Raw genomic sequence first — 15,568 nt, forward strand, 5'->3', positions numbered from 1 at the left:
TTGAGCCACCGCGCCCGGCTTATTTTATTTTATTTATTTCATTTTATTTATTTTTGACACAGAGCTTGCTCTTGTCACCCAGGCTGGAGTGCAATGGCACGATCTCAGCTCACTGGAAACTCTGCCTCCCAGGTTCAAGCGATTCTCCTGCCTCAACCTCCCTAGTAGCTGGGACTACAGGTGTGCACCACCACACCCAGCTAATTTTTGTATTTTTAGTACAGACGGGATTTCATCATGTTGGCCAGGCTAGTCTCGAACTTCTGACCTCACTCGCCTCAGCCTCCCAAAGTGCTGGGATTACAGGCGAGAGCCACTGTGCCTGGAAAATTTTATTTTATTTTCTGAGATGGTCTCATTCTGTCACCCAGGCTGGAATGCAGTAGAATGAACATGGCTCACTGCAGCTGCAGCCTCCTGGATTGAAGCAATCCTCTTGCCTCAGCCTCCTGAGTAGCTGGAAGCACATCCGTGTGCCACTATGCCCAGCTAAGGTTTTGTTTTGTTTCTTTTTTTTTGTAGAGGTGGGGTTTCACCATATTACCCAGGCTGATTTGAACTCCTGGGCTCAAGTGATCCTCCTTTAGCCTCCCAAAGTGCTGTAATTACAGACATGAGCCACTGAACCTGGCCTATTTTTTTGTAGCTATTGCAGATGGGATTGTTTTCTTGATTTCTTTTTCAGACAGTTCACTGTTAGTGTATAGAAACACTATTGATTTTTGTAATTGATTGTGTATACTTCAACTTTACTGAATTCATTTATTAGTTCCAGCAGTTTTTTCTGTGTAATCTTTAGAGTTTTCTATATATAAGATCATGCTATCTGCAAACAGAGACAATTTGACTGCTTTCTTTCCAATCTGGATGCATTTTATTGTTTTTTCCTCTTGGCTTATTGCTGTGGTTAGGACTTCTAGTACTATGTTGAATAGAACTGGCCAGAAGTAGCCTCCTTGTCTTGTTCCTGATCTTAGAGGAAAAACTTTCAACTTCTCCTTACTGAGTATGATGTTATTGAGTATGATGTTAGTTGTGGGTTAGTTGTATATGGTCTTTATTGTGTTGAGGTACATTCCTTGTGTATCTAATTTTTGAGTTTTTATTATGAAATAATGTTGATTTTGTAAAATACTTTTTCTGGATCTATTGCAATAATTATATGGTTTTTCTCCTTCAGTCTGTTACTGTATTGTATCACATTTATTAATTTGCGTGTTTTGAACCTTTCTTGCATCTCAGGGATAAGTCTCACTGGATCATGGTGAATCATTTTTTCTTCTGGGCTGTTGAATTTTGTTTGCCAGTATTTTATTGAGGGTTTTTTTTTTTTTTTTTTTTGAGATGGAGTCTTGCTCATCACCCAGGCTGGAGTGCAGTGGCGCGATCTCGGCTCACTGCAAGCTCCGCCTCCCGGGTTCACGCCATTCTCCTGTCTCAGCCTCCCGAGTAGCGGGGACTACAGGCGCCTGCCAACGCGCCCGGCTAATTTTTTGTATTTTTAGCAGAGACGGGGTTTCACCGTCTTAGCCAGGATGGTCTCGATCTCCTGACCTTGTGATCCGCCCGCCTCGGCCTCCCAAAGTGCTGGGATTACAGGCGTGAGCCACCGCGCCCGGCTCGAGGGTTTTTCTTTTTCTTTTCTTTTTTTTTTTTTTTTTGAGACGGAGTCTCGCTCTGTCGCCCAGGCTGGAGTGTAGTGGCCGGATCTCAGCTCACTGCAAGCTCCGCCTCCCGGGTTTATGCCATTCTCCTGCCTCAGCCTCCGGAGCAGCTGGGACTACAGGCGCCCGCCACCTCGCCCGGCTAGATTTTTGTATTTTTTTAGTAGAGACGGGGTTTCACCGTGTTCGCCAGAATGGTCTTGATCTCCTGACCTCGTGATCCGCCTGTCTCGGCCTCCCAAAGTGCTGGGATTACAGGCTTGAGCCACCGCGCCCGGCCCCGAGGGTTTTTCTTAATTTAAATTTTTTGTGGGTACATAGTAGGTATATATATTTATGGTATGTATATATAGGTATATATATGGGTTACAGGAGATATTTTTATATAGGTGTGTAATGCATAATAATCACATCAGGGTAAATAGGGTATCCATCACCTCAAGCATTTATCTTTTGTGTTTCAAACAATCCAATTACATTCTTTTAGTTATTTTTAAATGTACAATTAGATTATCTTTTACTCTGTTGTGCTAGAAAATATTAGGTCTTATTTATTCTTTCTAACCATCTTTTGTACCCATTAACCATCCCCCTCCCCTCACCCTGACTACACTTCTCAGCCTCTGGTAACCATTCTTCTACTCTCTATCTCCATGTCCATGAGGTCAATTGTTTTAATTTTTAGCTTCCACAGATAAGTGAGAACCTTTACTGAGGATTTTTTGCATCTATGTTTATCAGGAATATTGGTCTGTAGTTTTCTTTTTTTGTAATGTCCTTATCTGGCTTTGGTATCAGGGTAATGCTGGCCTCATAAGATGAGTTTGAAAGTATTGCCTCCTCTTCAATTTTTTTGAAAGAGTTTGAAAGAGATTGGTATTAGTTCTTTAATTGTTGGTAGAATTCAGCAGTGAACCATCAGGTCCTGGGCTTTTAGATGGAAGATTTATTATTATTATTTTTAGTCTTCCTACTTGTTATTGGTCTCTTCACATTTTCTGTTTCTTCAAGCTTCAATCTTGGTAGATTATATGTGTCTATGAATTATCCATTTCTTCTAGGTTATCCAATTGGTTTACATATAATTGCTTATAATAGTCTCCTATGATCCTTTTTATTTCTACTGTATCAGTTGTAATATCTCCTTTTTCATTTCTGATTTTATTTATTTATTTGAGACAGGGTCTCACTCTGTCACTCTGACTGGAGTGCAATGGTGTGATCATAGTTCAATGCAGCCTTGAACTCCTGGGCTCAAGGAATTCCCCTGCCTCAGCTTTCCAAGTAGCTGGGACTACAGGCACAAGCCACCATGCCCAGCTAAGTTTTCTTTATTTTCTGTAGAGACAGGGTTTTCCTTTGTTCCCCAGGTTGGTCTTGAACTCCTGGTCTCAAGTGATCCTCCCACCTCAGCTTCCCAAAGTGCTGGGATTAGAGATGTGAACCACTGTGCCTGGCCTGATTTATTTATTTGAGTCTTCTCTTTTTTTCTTAATCTAGCTGAAAGTTTACTGATTTTGATTATCTTTTTAAGAAACAAACTCGTCATTTTGTGATATGGTTTGGATGTGTCCCCACACAAATCTCATCTTGAATTCCCACATGTTGAAGGAGGGACCTGGTGGGAAGTAATTGAATCATGGGAGCAGGTCTTTCCTGTGCTGTTCTTGTAATAGTGAATAAGCCTCACAAGATCTGATGGCTTTACAAGGCAGAGTTTCCCTGCACAAGCTCTCTCTTTGCCTGCTGCCATCTGTGTAAGATGTGACTTGCTCCTCCTTGCCTTCACCATGATTGTGAGACTTCCCCAGCCACATGGAACTGTAAGTCCATTAAACCTCTTTCTTTTGTAAATTGCCCATTTTTGGGTATCTTATCAGCAGTGTGAAAATGGACTAATATGTTTTGTTAATACTTTTTGTTTTTATAGTGTCTATTTCATTTATTTCCACTCTTATTTTTATTACTTTCTTTCTTCTACTAAATTTGAGCTTAGTTTGTTCTTGTTCTTCTAGTCTCTTGAAATGCAATGAGATACTAGGTTGTTTATTTGAGATCTTTCTTCTTTTTAGGCATTTATTGCTATTGACCTCTGCTGCTCATCTTGTAAATGTTTGTTTTTGTGTTTTAGAGACAGGATCTCACTCTTTCACCTAGGGTGGAGTCCAGTGGTGTGATCATAGCTCACTGCAGACTCCAACTCCTGGGCTCAAGTTATCCTCCTGCCTTAGCCTCCTGTGTAGCTGAGACTACCGGTGTGTACCAGCACACACAGCTAATGCATCTCATAAATTTTAATATGCTGTGTTTCCATTTTCATTTGTCTCAAGATATTTTTAATCCACTGCCCCCCTGGCTTTTTAGAGATGGAGGTCTTGCTATGTTGCCCAAGCTGGTCTCAAACTCCTATGCTCAAGCAATCCTTGATTACAAGTGTGAGCCACTGTGCCTGGCCTCTTAAATTCCCTTTTTAATTTCTTCATTGGCCCATTAGTTGTCTAGGAACATAGTATTTAATTTCCATGTATTTGTGAATTTTCTGAAGTTTCTCTTGTTACCGATTTCTAGTTTTATACCATTGTAGGCAGAAAACACACGAGATAATTTCATTCTTCATAAATGTATTAAGACTTGTTTTGTGGTTTAATGTATGATCTATCCTGAAGAATGTTCTATGTGCACTTGAGAAGAATGTGTATTCTGCTATTGTTGAATGTATGTCAAATCTGTATATACCTGTTAAGTTTATTTGGTCCAGAGTGTAGTTTAAGTCCAATGTTTCCTTATTGATTTTCTGTCTGAATGATTTCTCCATTGCTTCAAGTGGGATACTGAAGTCTTCTGTTATTACTGTATCACAGTCTATTTTTCCTTTCAGATCTGTCCATATTTGCTTTATATATTTAGGAGCAGCAGTCCCCAACCTTTTTGGCACCAGGGACTGGTTTCATGGAGGACAATTTTTCCATGGGTGGGGAGGGGGAGGACAGATGGTTTTGGGATAAAACTGTTCCACCTCAGATCATCATCAAGCATTAGATTCTCATAAGGAGTGTGCAACCTAAATGCCTCACATGCACAGTTCACAATAGGGTTCACACTCCTATGAGAACCTAATGCCACTGCTGATCTGACAGGAGGTGGAGCTCAGGCAGTAATGCTCGCTCACCTGCTGCTTATATCCTGTTGTGTGGCCCAGTTCCTAACAGGCCACCCATGGGTACTGGTCTGTGGCCCAGGGGTTGAGGACCCCTGTTTAGGAGCTTTGATGTTGGGTGAATATACATTTACAATTGTTGTACCCTCTTATTGAATATTGAATTGACTTGTTTCATTACATAATGACCTTCTTTGTCTCTTTTTATAATTTTTTTTTTTTAGATGGAGTTTCACTCTTGCCACCGAGGCTGGAGTGCAGTGGCCTGATCTCAGCTCACTGCAACCTCCACCTCCCCAGCTTAAGTGATTCTTATGCATCAGCCTCCTGAGTAGCTGGGATTACAGGTGCCTATCACCATGCCCAGCTAATTTTTGTATTTTTAGTAGAGAAGGGGTTTCACCATGTTGGCCAGGCTGGTCTTAAACCCCTGACCTCAGGTGATCCATCTGCCTTGGCCTCCCAAAATGCTAGTGTTACAGGGGTTGCCACTGTGCCTGGCCTTCTTTTTATAGTTTTGATGAAAAGTATGTTTTATCTGATATAAGTACAGCTACTCCTGCTCACTTTTGTTTTCACTTGCATGAAATGTCTTTTTCCATCCCTTCACTTTCAGTTTATGTGTCTTCTACAAGTGAGTCTCCTGTAGGCAGCATATAATTGGGTCTTTTTTAATTAAAAAAATCCGTTCAGCCACTGTATGTCTTTTGAGTGGATAATTTACTACATTTACATTCAGGGTAATAATTGATAGGTTAGGACTTAACTGCCATTTTGCTAATTGTTTTCTGGTTGGTTGTGGATCGTTTGTTCCTTTCTTCCCCTTTTTTAATTTTCCTTTGGTGGTGAAGAGATTTCTGTAGTGGTATGTTTTGATTTTTTACTCTTTATTTTTTGTGTATCTACTATAGGTTTTTGCTCTGTGGTTACCATGAGGCTTATAAAAACTTCTAATAGTTATAACAGGCTATTTTAAGCTGATAATAACTTAACTTCGATTACAAAAAAAATACACTTTTACTCCACTTTCTCATTTTGCATTTTTGATGACACAATTTACATCCTTTTATATTGAATATCCCTTAATGAACTAATCAGCTATTATTGTTTTTAATAGTTTTGTCTTTTAGCCTTCATACTAAAGATACAAGTGACTTATATACCAAAAGTACAGTATTAGAGTATTATGAATTTGACTATGTACTTACCTTTATCAGTGAGTTTTATACTTTAATATGTTTTTGTGTTACTAATTTGCATCCTTTTCTTTCAGCTTAAATAACTCTTTTTAGCATTTGTTGTAAGACACATCTGGTGGTGATGAAATCCTTCAACTGAAACAACCTTTTTATAAAGATGGGAGATACTATAACGTATTTTTAGAATAATAGGAATAATCCTACAGAGGAAGAATTTGATGATGCAGAATAGAGAGGGTATAATCAGAGGAGCAAAATCTGTGAGTAAAGAAGAGAGATTGGAGTCTAGTATATAAATGGGAGGATTGGTCTTTGATAGTAGTGAGAAAAATTTATCTACTGTAATAGGTGAGAAGGTAGGCAGGCTACAGATCCAAGTAGTTTGATAGGCTTGGTAAGGGAAGATGAATCAGTTTTCAATTGCATTCTATTTTCCCAGTGAAATAAAGAGTGACTTACAAAATTAACAATAGTCTTTCCTAAAATGAAGATAATAGTGTTTGCTTCCAAGGGTTAATGTTAGTGCATGGAGACCCCCTAAAGTATGTAGGCCATGGCTAAATTTGCTGTACTGAAACCTTGACTAGGCTGAATAGCTCAGCAAGAAACGAAACTCAGAACTAGTCAAGTTATATAAGATGCTTCATATGTGTTTCACAACTATGTTGTATTTCTATGGCACAGAAAGAATACACGAACCTAGAATGCAGGTGTTGTTAGTTGTTGTGACTAAGTCTGATAAACACCCTCTCCCAAGGTCCCAAAAAGAAGAAAGATGTGCTGTTCTCTGCCCTTACTGATGAAGTCACTGAACTTTAGGTGCCATTCCATGAGTAACATGGGAAAGTCTGGGAAGCTGTTCCGCTTTTTTCTCATTTTCAAAGTCCTCATTCTCTTACCCTCAAAGTGCTTGAACTTTGGCCAGCTCTTATAGCCTGTTCTAGCCTATGTGTTCACTTTGGAATTTGTCTTATAATTTGATTTGACACTATTTGTTGGGGAAAATGAATGGTTAAAACAGTGCATTAAATCAGTTACATCTTTTGTGTAATACGAAAAAGACAAACCTTCTTCCTACTATGCTCTCAACATAACACTTCTGGAACAAGATATGTGAATTTTTCTTTCATACCAACCAATTCTTTGACATCAACTGGGTGTCTTACAATTTAATTCAGTCCTGACACTCTACCTGGGGTTAAGGTCAGATTTTAAAAATTAAGTGCTCAGTTCCACAGACTTCAGATGCCAGTGGCAAGTCTGGATCTTTGGAATTTCTGACCAACTAGCTATAAATTGGAGGTTCCCTTGACCCCATCTCATGTTTGATAATTTGTTAGAGCAACTTCCAGAATCAGGTAAACACTTAATGTTTACTGATTTGTTAGCAAGAGTATTACAAAGTATATAGATGAACAGCCAGATGAAGAAGTACATAGGGCAAGGTATGGGGAAAGAGGCATGGAAGCTCCTTGTCCCCTGGGGGCACCCCACCCATCAGCGTTCAGCAACCGTGAAGCACTCCAAACACCATTCTTTTAGGAATTTATGAAGGCTTTATTACATAGGCATGATTGATTCATTGGCCATTGGTGATCAACACAAACTTCAGCTCTTCTCCCCTCATGGTGGTGGCAGAAGCACTGGCTGAACGTTCCAACCCTCTAATTATATGGCACTGGCATCCAGCCCCTATCCTAAAGCTGTCCAGGCTCCAGCCACCAGTTATCTCCTTAGAATACAAAAGACACTTATCACTTTGGAGATTCTGAGGGTTTATTTCTTAAGTCACAGTATTCATCAATCCCTCTTGGTTCTTGTTATAATTCCCTTATGCTTGGAGGTCATATGGAAAAATGTCACATCCAATGTGGGAATCCTTATGACAATATCTTTGGGATGGCTCTCTAGTGGACTCAAAATTTGCAGTTGGTTGGGAGTCCGCTGCCTCAGCTGAGTGACCATTCCTAATATTGGGTAGGAACCTGTCTTCAGGTTAGGTTCTACCTATTGGTAGCTGTTCTGCTCTCTGGAGTCACATAGGTCTTTATATATGGTGATCATTTTCATTTCATCAGGTTTTCTCTTCAGGCTAAACAACCACTAGAACAATGTTTTTCAATGTAGGTTCTTTTGCTTCAGGATCAACTAAAGATCTCAACATCTCTGGGATGGAGCTCCAGAATTTGCATTTTTAATTAACATACTAAGGGATTCCTCTGCACTCAAATGTTTTAAGACCATTGCACAAGGCCGGGCACGGTGGCTCAAGCCTGTAATCCCAGCACTTTGGGAGGCCGAGACGGGTGGATCACGAGGTCAGGAGATCGAGATCATCCTGGCTAATACGGTGAAACCCCGTCTCTACTAAAAAATACAAAAAAACTAGCCGGGCGAGGTGGCAGGCGCCTGTAGTCCCAGCTACTCTGGAGGCTGAGGCAGGAGAATGGCTTAAACCCGGGGGGCAGAGCTTGCAGTGAGCTGAGATCTGGCCACTGCACTCCAGCCTGGGCGACAGAGCGAGACTCCGTCTCAAAAAAAAAAAAAAAAAAAAAAAGACCATTACACTAAACTATATTAAGTCTAGGGACCATACCATTCTTGCTCACCACTGTAATCCCCACACTTAGCGCAGTGCCTAGAATGTAGTGCTTGATAGTTATATATTGACTGACTGATTGAATGAATAGATGAATTCTGGCAATTGGTATAGATTATCTCTTGAGAAACCACGTTGCCTTTACCTTAGGGCAATGATTCTCAAACTCTTTGGTTTCAGGACCCCAAAGAGTTTATTATAGAAACTTCTAGAAAATACAAGACTATACAAGCACATTTGCTGTTAGCCATTAGAGTGATGATGTTATCACATGTCTTGTAGCCTCTGGAAAACTCCTCTGCATACTCAGAGTGAGAGTAAAATAGGCAAAATACAACAAAACAAACAAAAAAATTTGGTATTAGGCAGGGTACCATGGCTCACACTTGTAATCCCAGCACTTTGGGAGACTGAGGCAGGCAGATCACTTGAGGCCAGGAGCTTGAGACCAACCTGGCCAACATGGCAAAATCCCATGCCTGCCAAAAAAATACAAAAATTTAGCTGGGTGTGGTGGCGCATGCCTGTAGTCCCAGCTGCTCAGAAGGCTGAGCCATGAGAATCGCTTGAATCCAGGAAGTGGAGACGGCACTGAGCTGAGATTGCACCACTGCACTCCAGCCTGAGCAACAGAGCGAGATTGTGCCAAAAAAAAAAAAAAAGAAAAAGAAAAAGAAAAAAAAATCTTGGCATTATTATGAAAATAGTTTTGACCTCCTAGACTTCTTGAAAGGACTATACTACACTTGGTAAACTACTGCCTGAGGGGATATTTTGGCTACAGAGCAGAGTAAAATACAGTGGTTAAGAGCATGAATTCCAGAGTAAAGTCACCTGGATACAAATTGGCTCTGTCACTTACTAGTTATGTGATATTAGTAATCTGAGACATTACTCAACCTTCCTGTGCTTCATTTTTCTTATGTGTAAAACAGAGATGATAACAGTGCTTGCTTCTAACTGTGAGGACTCAATGAGTTAAAACACTAAAATGCTTAGGGCAGTGCCAAATATATGTTAATACTAAGCATGACAAAGGTCTATGTAAATATTGTTATAACAATGTATCTTTATTGTTATCATTATAGATACTACATGATTGTGCATAACTGTTATTACCCCAGGCCCCTTCTGAAGGCCTTTTCATGAACACAAACCACACTTGCAGCCCATTTGTCCTGCAACCCAGTGGCCAGCCAAAATCAGAGGCCACAAATTTGGACAGCAGTTCTCTTATTCCTTTTCTAAGTTCTTTTTAAACTCCCTGGCTCTGTGTTTTGCAAAAGCAACTTTACTGCAAAAGCAACTTTTAGTCTCTATCTTCTAATATAATTTTGTGGTGTCCTCATTCTCTTCCATTTTTGAAAGATACTCCTCAGCTAGGCATGGTGGCTGATACCTGTAGAATCAGCTACTTGGGAGGCCTAAGTGGGAGGATCGAGGCAAGAGGAACTCTTGGGGCCAGGAGTTCAAGGCTGCAGTGAACTACGATTGTGCCACTGAACTCCAGCCTGGGTGACAAAGGGTGACCCTGTCTTTAAAGCAAAAGGAACTTCTCTCCTACAATAATAACATCTTTGACTCTGCTAGACAGCTATGCAAGACTTTTTTTTAAATTTTTTTTACCCCCTGCCCTTTGAACTACTATGCCGGGCCTATTTTTATTTAATTAATTAATTTATTTTTTTGAGACGGAGTTTCGCTTTTATTGCCCAGGCTGGAGTGCAATGGCGTGATCTTGGCTCACGGCAACCTCCACCTTCCAGGTTCAAGCGATTCTCCTGCTTCAGCCTCCTGAGTAGCTGGGATTACAGGCATGTGCCACCATGCCTGGCTAATTTTGTATTTTTAGTAGAGATGGGGTTTCTCCATGTTGGTCAGGCTTGTCTCGAACTCCTGACCTCAGGTGATCTGCCCACCTCGGCCTCCCAAAGTGCTAGGATTACAGCCGTGAACCACTGTGCCCAGCCCTATTTTTCGTTTTTAGAGGCAGAGTCTCACCATGTTGCCCAGGCTGGCCTCAAACTCCTGGGCTCAAGTGATCCTCTCTCCTCAGACTCCTGAGTAGCTGGGACTATATATGGATGACACCGCACCTGGTCAGCATTTGTTTTCTTTACTTTTTAGAGATGTTGGCAGGGGGAGGAGTTCTTACTATGTTGCCCAGGCTGGTCTTGAACTACTGGCCTCAAGGGATCCTCCTGCCTCAGCCTCTCAAGTAGCTGAGATTACAGGTGTGAGCCATATTCCCAGCTCAGATTTTTAAAAAATGTCTAAGCACATGTTTACTGGTCTCTCTGAACATACTCCTCCTCACTCTTCCTCCTTCATTTTAATAGTTTCTAAATTGTTTGATGTTATTTATCTTTAAAACTCTTTCAATTTTCCCCCAACTAAAGGTTTCATTTAACCAGTAAGAATAATTTTGGGAGCTAGGCACAGTGGCTCACGCCTGTAATTCCAACACTTTGGGAGGCATAGAGAGATGGATCACTTGAGGTCAGGAGTTCAATACCAGTTTGGCCAATATGTTGAAAACCCGTCTCTACTAAAAATACAAAAATTAGCCAGGTGCAGTGGTGTACACCTGTAATCCCAGCTACTTGGGAGGCTGAGGCAGGAGGATTGCTTGAACCTGGGAGGTGGAGGTTGCAGTGAGCCGAGATCATGCCACTACACTCCAGACTGGGTGACTGACCGAGACTCTGTCTCAAAAAAACAAAAGAAAGAAAAAAAGAGAGAATTTTTGGCTCAATATGTTGATAATATTGAGCTCAATATATATAAGAGAATCTTTTTTTTTTTTTTTTGAGATGGAGTCTCACTCTGTCGCCCAGGCTGGAAATCAGTGGTGCCATCTTGGCTCACTGTAAGCTCCTCCTCCTGAGTTGACGCCATTCTCCTGGCTCAGTCTCCCGAGTAGCTGGGACTACAGGCGTCCGCCACCACGCCCGGCTAATTTTTTTTTTGTATTTTTAGTAGAGATGGCGTTTCACCATGGTAGCCAGGATGGTCTGGATCTCCTGACCTCGTGATCCACCCACCTCGGCCTCCCAAAGTGCTGGGATTATAGGCGTGAGCCGCCGCGCCTGGCCAAGAGAATCTTTTAAAAAATATTTAAAACTCAGATTAAGAAAGTAATATATGGCTGGGTGCAGTGGCTCACGCCTATAATCCCATCACTTAGGGAGGCCGAGATGGGTGGACTGCATAAGTCCAGGAGTTTGAGACCAGACTGAGCAACATGGTGAAATCCCATCTCTACTAAAAATACAAAAATTAGTGGGCATGGTGGCGTGTGCCTGTTGTCCCAGCTACCCAAGAGACTGAGGTGGGAGAATCACCTGAGCCCGGAGGTCAAGGCTGCAGTAAGCTGTGATTGTACCACTGGGTGACAGAGTGATCCCTTGTCACATACACACAAGTAAAACAAAATATAAAAATTAAAATGAAACAAAAAAAAAGAAAGTAATGTATATTCACTAGAGAAATTTTGAAAAATATATATATATATATATTTTTTTTTTTTTTTTGAGAAGGAGTCTCGCTCTGTCACCCAGGCTGGAGTGCAGTGGCCAGATCTCAGCTCACTGCAAACTCTGCCTCCCGGGTTTACGCCATTCTCCTGCCTCAGCCTCCCGAGTAGCTGGGACTACAGGCGCCCGCCACCTTGCCCGGCTAGTTTTTTGTATTTTTTTAGTAGAGACGGGGTTTCACCGTGTTAGCCAGGATGGTCTCGATCTCCTGACCTCGTGATCCGCCCGCCTCGGCCTCCCAAAGTGCTGGGATTACAGGCTTGAGCCACCGCGCCCAGCCTGAAAATATATTTCTAAAAAAGTAAATAAAATTCACTTATGATCACTCCATCGGAACATAACCACTAGTAACATATTGGCATATATTCTTTCAGTAGGTTTTTTTCTATGCAATGTGTGTATTTTTGCAACTAAATTGGGATCACTCAAATATAGTGTTTTGTATTAATAATATACAAATATATGAGGGCCACTTCCCCTGTTTCATTAGATATTATTCTACAGCATGTTTAAAAAGTACTCAAGTAATCTAGGATTGCTGTAGAAAAATTAGAACATTAGTCTTAAACGACCACCCGTGGACAACTAGAGTAATTTGATATTTATCTTTACATCATTTTTTTCTGTGCATATACTTCTAGAAAAACAAGACTAACTATTTCTACTACAGATTTTTTTTTTTTTGAGACAGGGTCTCACTCTGTTGCCCAGGCTGGAGTGCCGTGGCACAATCTTGGCTCACTCCAACCTCCACCTCCCAGGCTCTCCAACCTCCACCTCCCAGGCTCAAGAGAGTCTCCTGCCTTAGCCGCCCAAGTATCTGGGATTACAGGTGTGCGCTGCCATGCCTGGCTAATTTTTGTTTTTTCAGTAGAGACGAGGTTTTACCATGTTGGCCATGCTGGTCTCGAACTCCTGGCCTCAAGGGATATGCTCGCCTTGGCCTCCCAAAGTGCTGGGATTGCAGGTGTGAGCCACTGTGCCCGGCCATCTACTGTTTTGTAAGATGCTTTTTTTTTTTTCCCTGTGGTAAAATTCACATAATATAAAATTCATCATTTTATCATTTTAAAGTGCACAATTCAGTGTGGCATTTAGTACATTCACAGTGCTGTGCGACATCACCATTATCTATTGTAGTTCAATAAAATTTTCATCATTTTAAAATTCCATAGCCATTATAAGCATTCATTCTCCATTTTCTCCTTTCCCCAGCTCCTGCTAACCCTAATATGCTCTTCTATTTCCATGGATTTGTCTGTTTTGGCTACTTCGTATAAATGAAATCATACAATATGTGGCTGTTTATGTCTGCTTTTTTCACTTAGCATAATATTATATAGGTTCATATATGCTGTAGCCTGGTTAAATAAATACGTCGTTTCATCATATGGGTATATACCACATTTTGCTTATCCATTCATCAGTTGATGGATATGTGAGTTGTTTTCACTCTGCTATTGTGAATAGCGCTGCTATGAACATTCATGTGCAATTGAGCACCCATTTGGTATATACTTATGAATGGAATTGCTGGTCATATAGTAATTCTGTGCTTAACCTATTGAAGAACCACCAAACTATTTTCCACTGGGACTGCAGCATTCTACATTCCTACCAGTAATATATGAGGGTTCCAATTTCTCCACATCCTTGTCAACACTTGTTATTTTCCTTTTTTATTGAGATAGGATCTCTGTTGCCCAGGCTGGAGTGCAGTGGTGTGGTCATGGTTCATTGCAGCCTTGACCTCCCAGGCTCAAGGGCTCCTCCAACCTCAGCCTCCTGAGTAGCTGGGACTACAGGCACATGACACCACACCCAGCTAATTTTAAATAAATTTTTATAGAGATGGGGGTCTCACCACGTTACCCAGGCTGGTTTTGACCTCCTAGGCTCAAGCCATCCTCTCACCTTGGCCTCCCAAATTGTTGGTATTAAATGCATGAGCCACCATGCTGGCCTATTTTCCATTTTTTAATAGCTCTTCTAGTGGGTGTGAAGTGGTAAAGTGGTATCTCATTGTAGTTTTGAATTGCATTCCCTACTCAACATCATTATCATGTCCTTGTTGGCAATTTGTATATCTTCTTTGAAGAAATGTCTATTCAAGTCATTTGCCAATTTAAAAATTGAATGCAGTATGCCTTTCACTTAAAAATATACTATGGGCTGGGTGCGGTGGCTCATGCCTGTAATCCTAGCATTTTGGGAGGCCAAGGTAGGTGGATCGCTTGAGGTCAGGAGTTCAAAACCAGCCTGGCCAACATAGCGAAACCCCCTCTCTACTAAAAATACAAAAATTTGCCAGGTATGGTGGTGCACACCTGTAATCCCAGCTACTCAGGTGGCTGAGGCATGAGAATCGCTTGAACCCGGGAGGCAAAGGTTGCAGTGAGCCAGGATAGTGCCACTGCACTCCAGCCTGAGTGACAGAGTGAGACCCTGTCTCAAAAAAACAAAACAAAACAAACAAAAAACGTCCGTTACTTTACTGTTGGATATCTAGACTGTTTGCCTTTGAAGCTTTTAAAATTAATCCTGTAATGTACATTTCAGCGAGTAACTCCTTGCACATGTCCAAGGTTATTCCTGGGAAAAGTTTTTTTTTTTTTCTCCCAAGTTTCAGATATAATCAGTGTAATCCCCAACACAATACATCAAAGTGATTTTGTGCATTTAGAGGAGAACTATTTCCTGGTTAAGTGGAAAATTGTGTGGATGGCTTCTGGAAGACCTTCATTGTAAGCAGCTTTATGGTGAAACATGTCATTTAGAAGTCTGGACCTCCTTTTTTAGTTTGCTATAATCTATATTCACTGACTATAGATTATTATAATTTTGTCTTTTTTTTTTTTTTTTTTTTTTTTTTGAGACGGAGTCTCGCTCTGTCGCCCAGGCTGGAGTGCAGTGGCCGGATCTCAGCTCACTGCAAGCTCCGCCTCCCGGGTTCCCGCCATTCTCCTGCCTCAGCCTCCCGAGTAGCTGGGACTACAGGCGCCCGCCACCTTGCCCGGCTAGTTTTTTGTATTTTTTAGTAGAGACGGGGTTTCACAGTGTTAGCCAGGATGGTCTTGATCTCCTGACCTCGTGATCCGCCCGTCTCAGCCTCCCAAAGTGCTGGGATTACAGGCTTGAGCCACCGCACCCGGCCAATTTTGTCTTTATTGATAAAATACAAATAAAATAAATAATATATAAATAATATATTTTGTCTTTATTGATTATTATAATAATCAGAACAAGTTTCACTCAGAGAAACTTGTATTGATTATTGGGACCCACTTTCTTCCAGAGTTCTGGCTTATATCTTGTCCCAACTAACATCTTGATTGAACAATGCCAGATGCTGGACATACAGCACTGCTCCAGTACCTCTGGATTTAATAAATACGAAGGGGGATCAAGTGTGA

Source organism: Rhinopithecus roxellana, chromosome 5 (assembly GCF_007565055.1).
Source record: "Rhinopithecus roxellana isolate Shanxi Qingling chromosome 5, ASM756505v1, whole genome shotgun sequence".
In the NCBI taxonomy this organism is placed as follows: Eukaryota; Metazoa; Chordata; class Mammalia; order Primates; family Cercopithecidae; genus Rhinopithecus; species Rhinopithecus roxellana.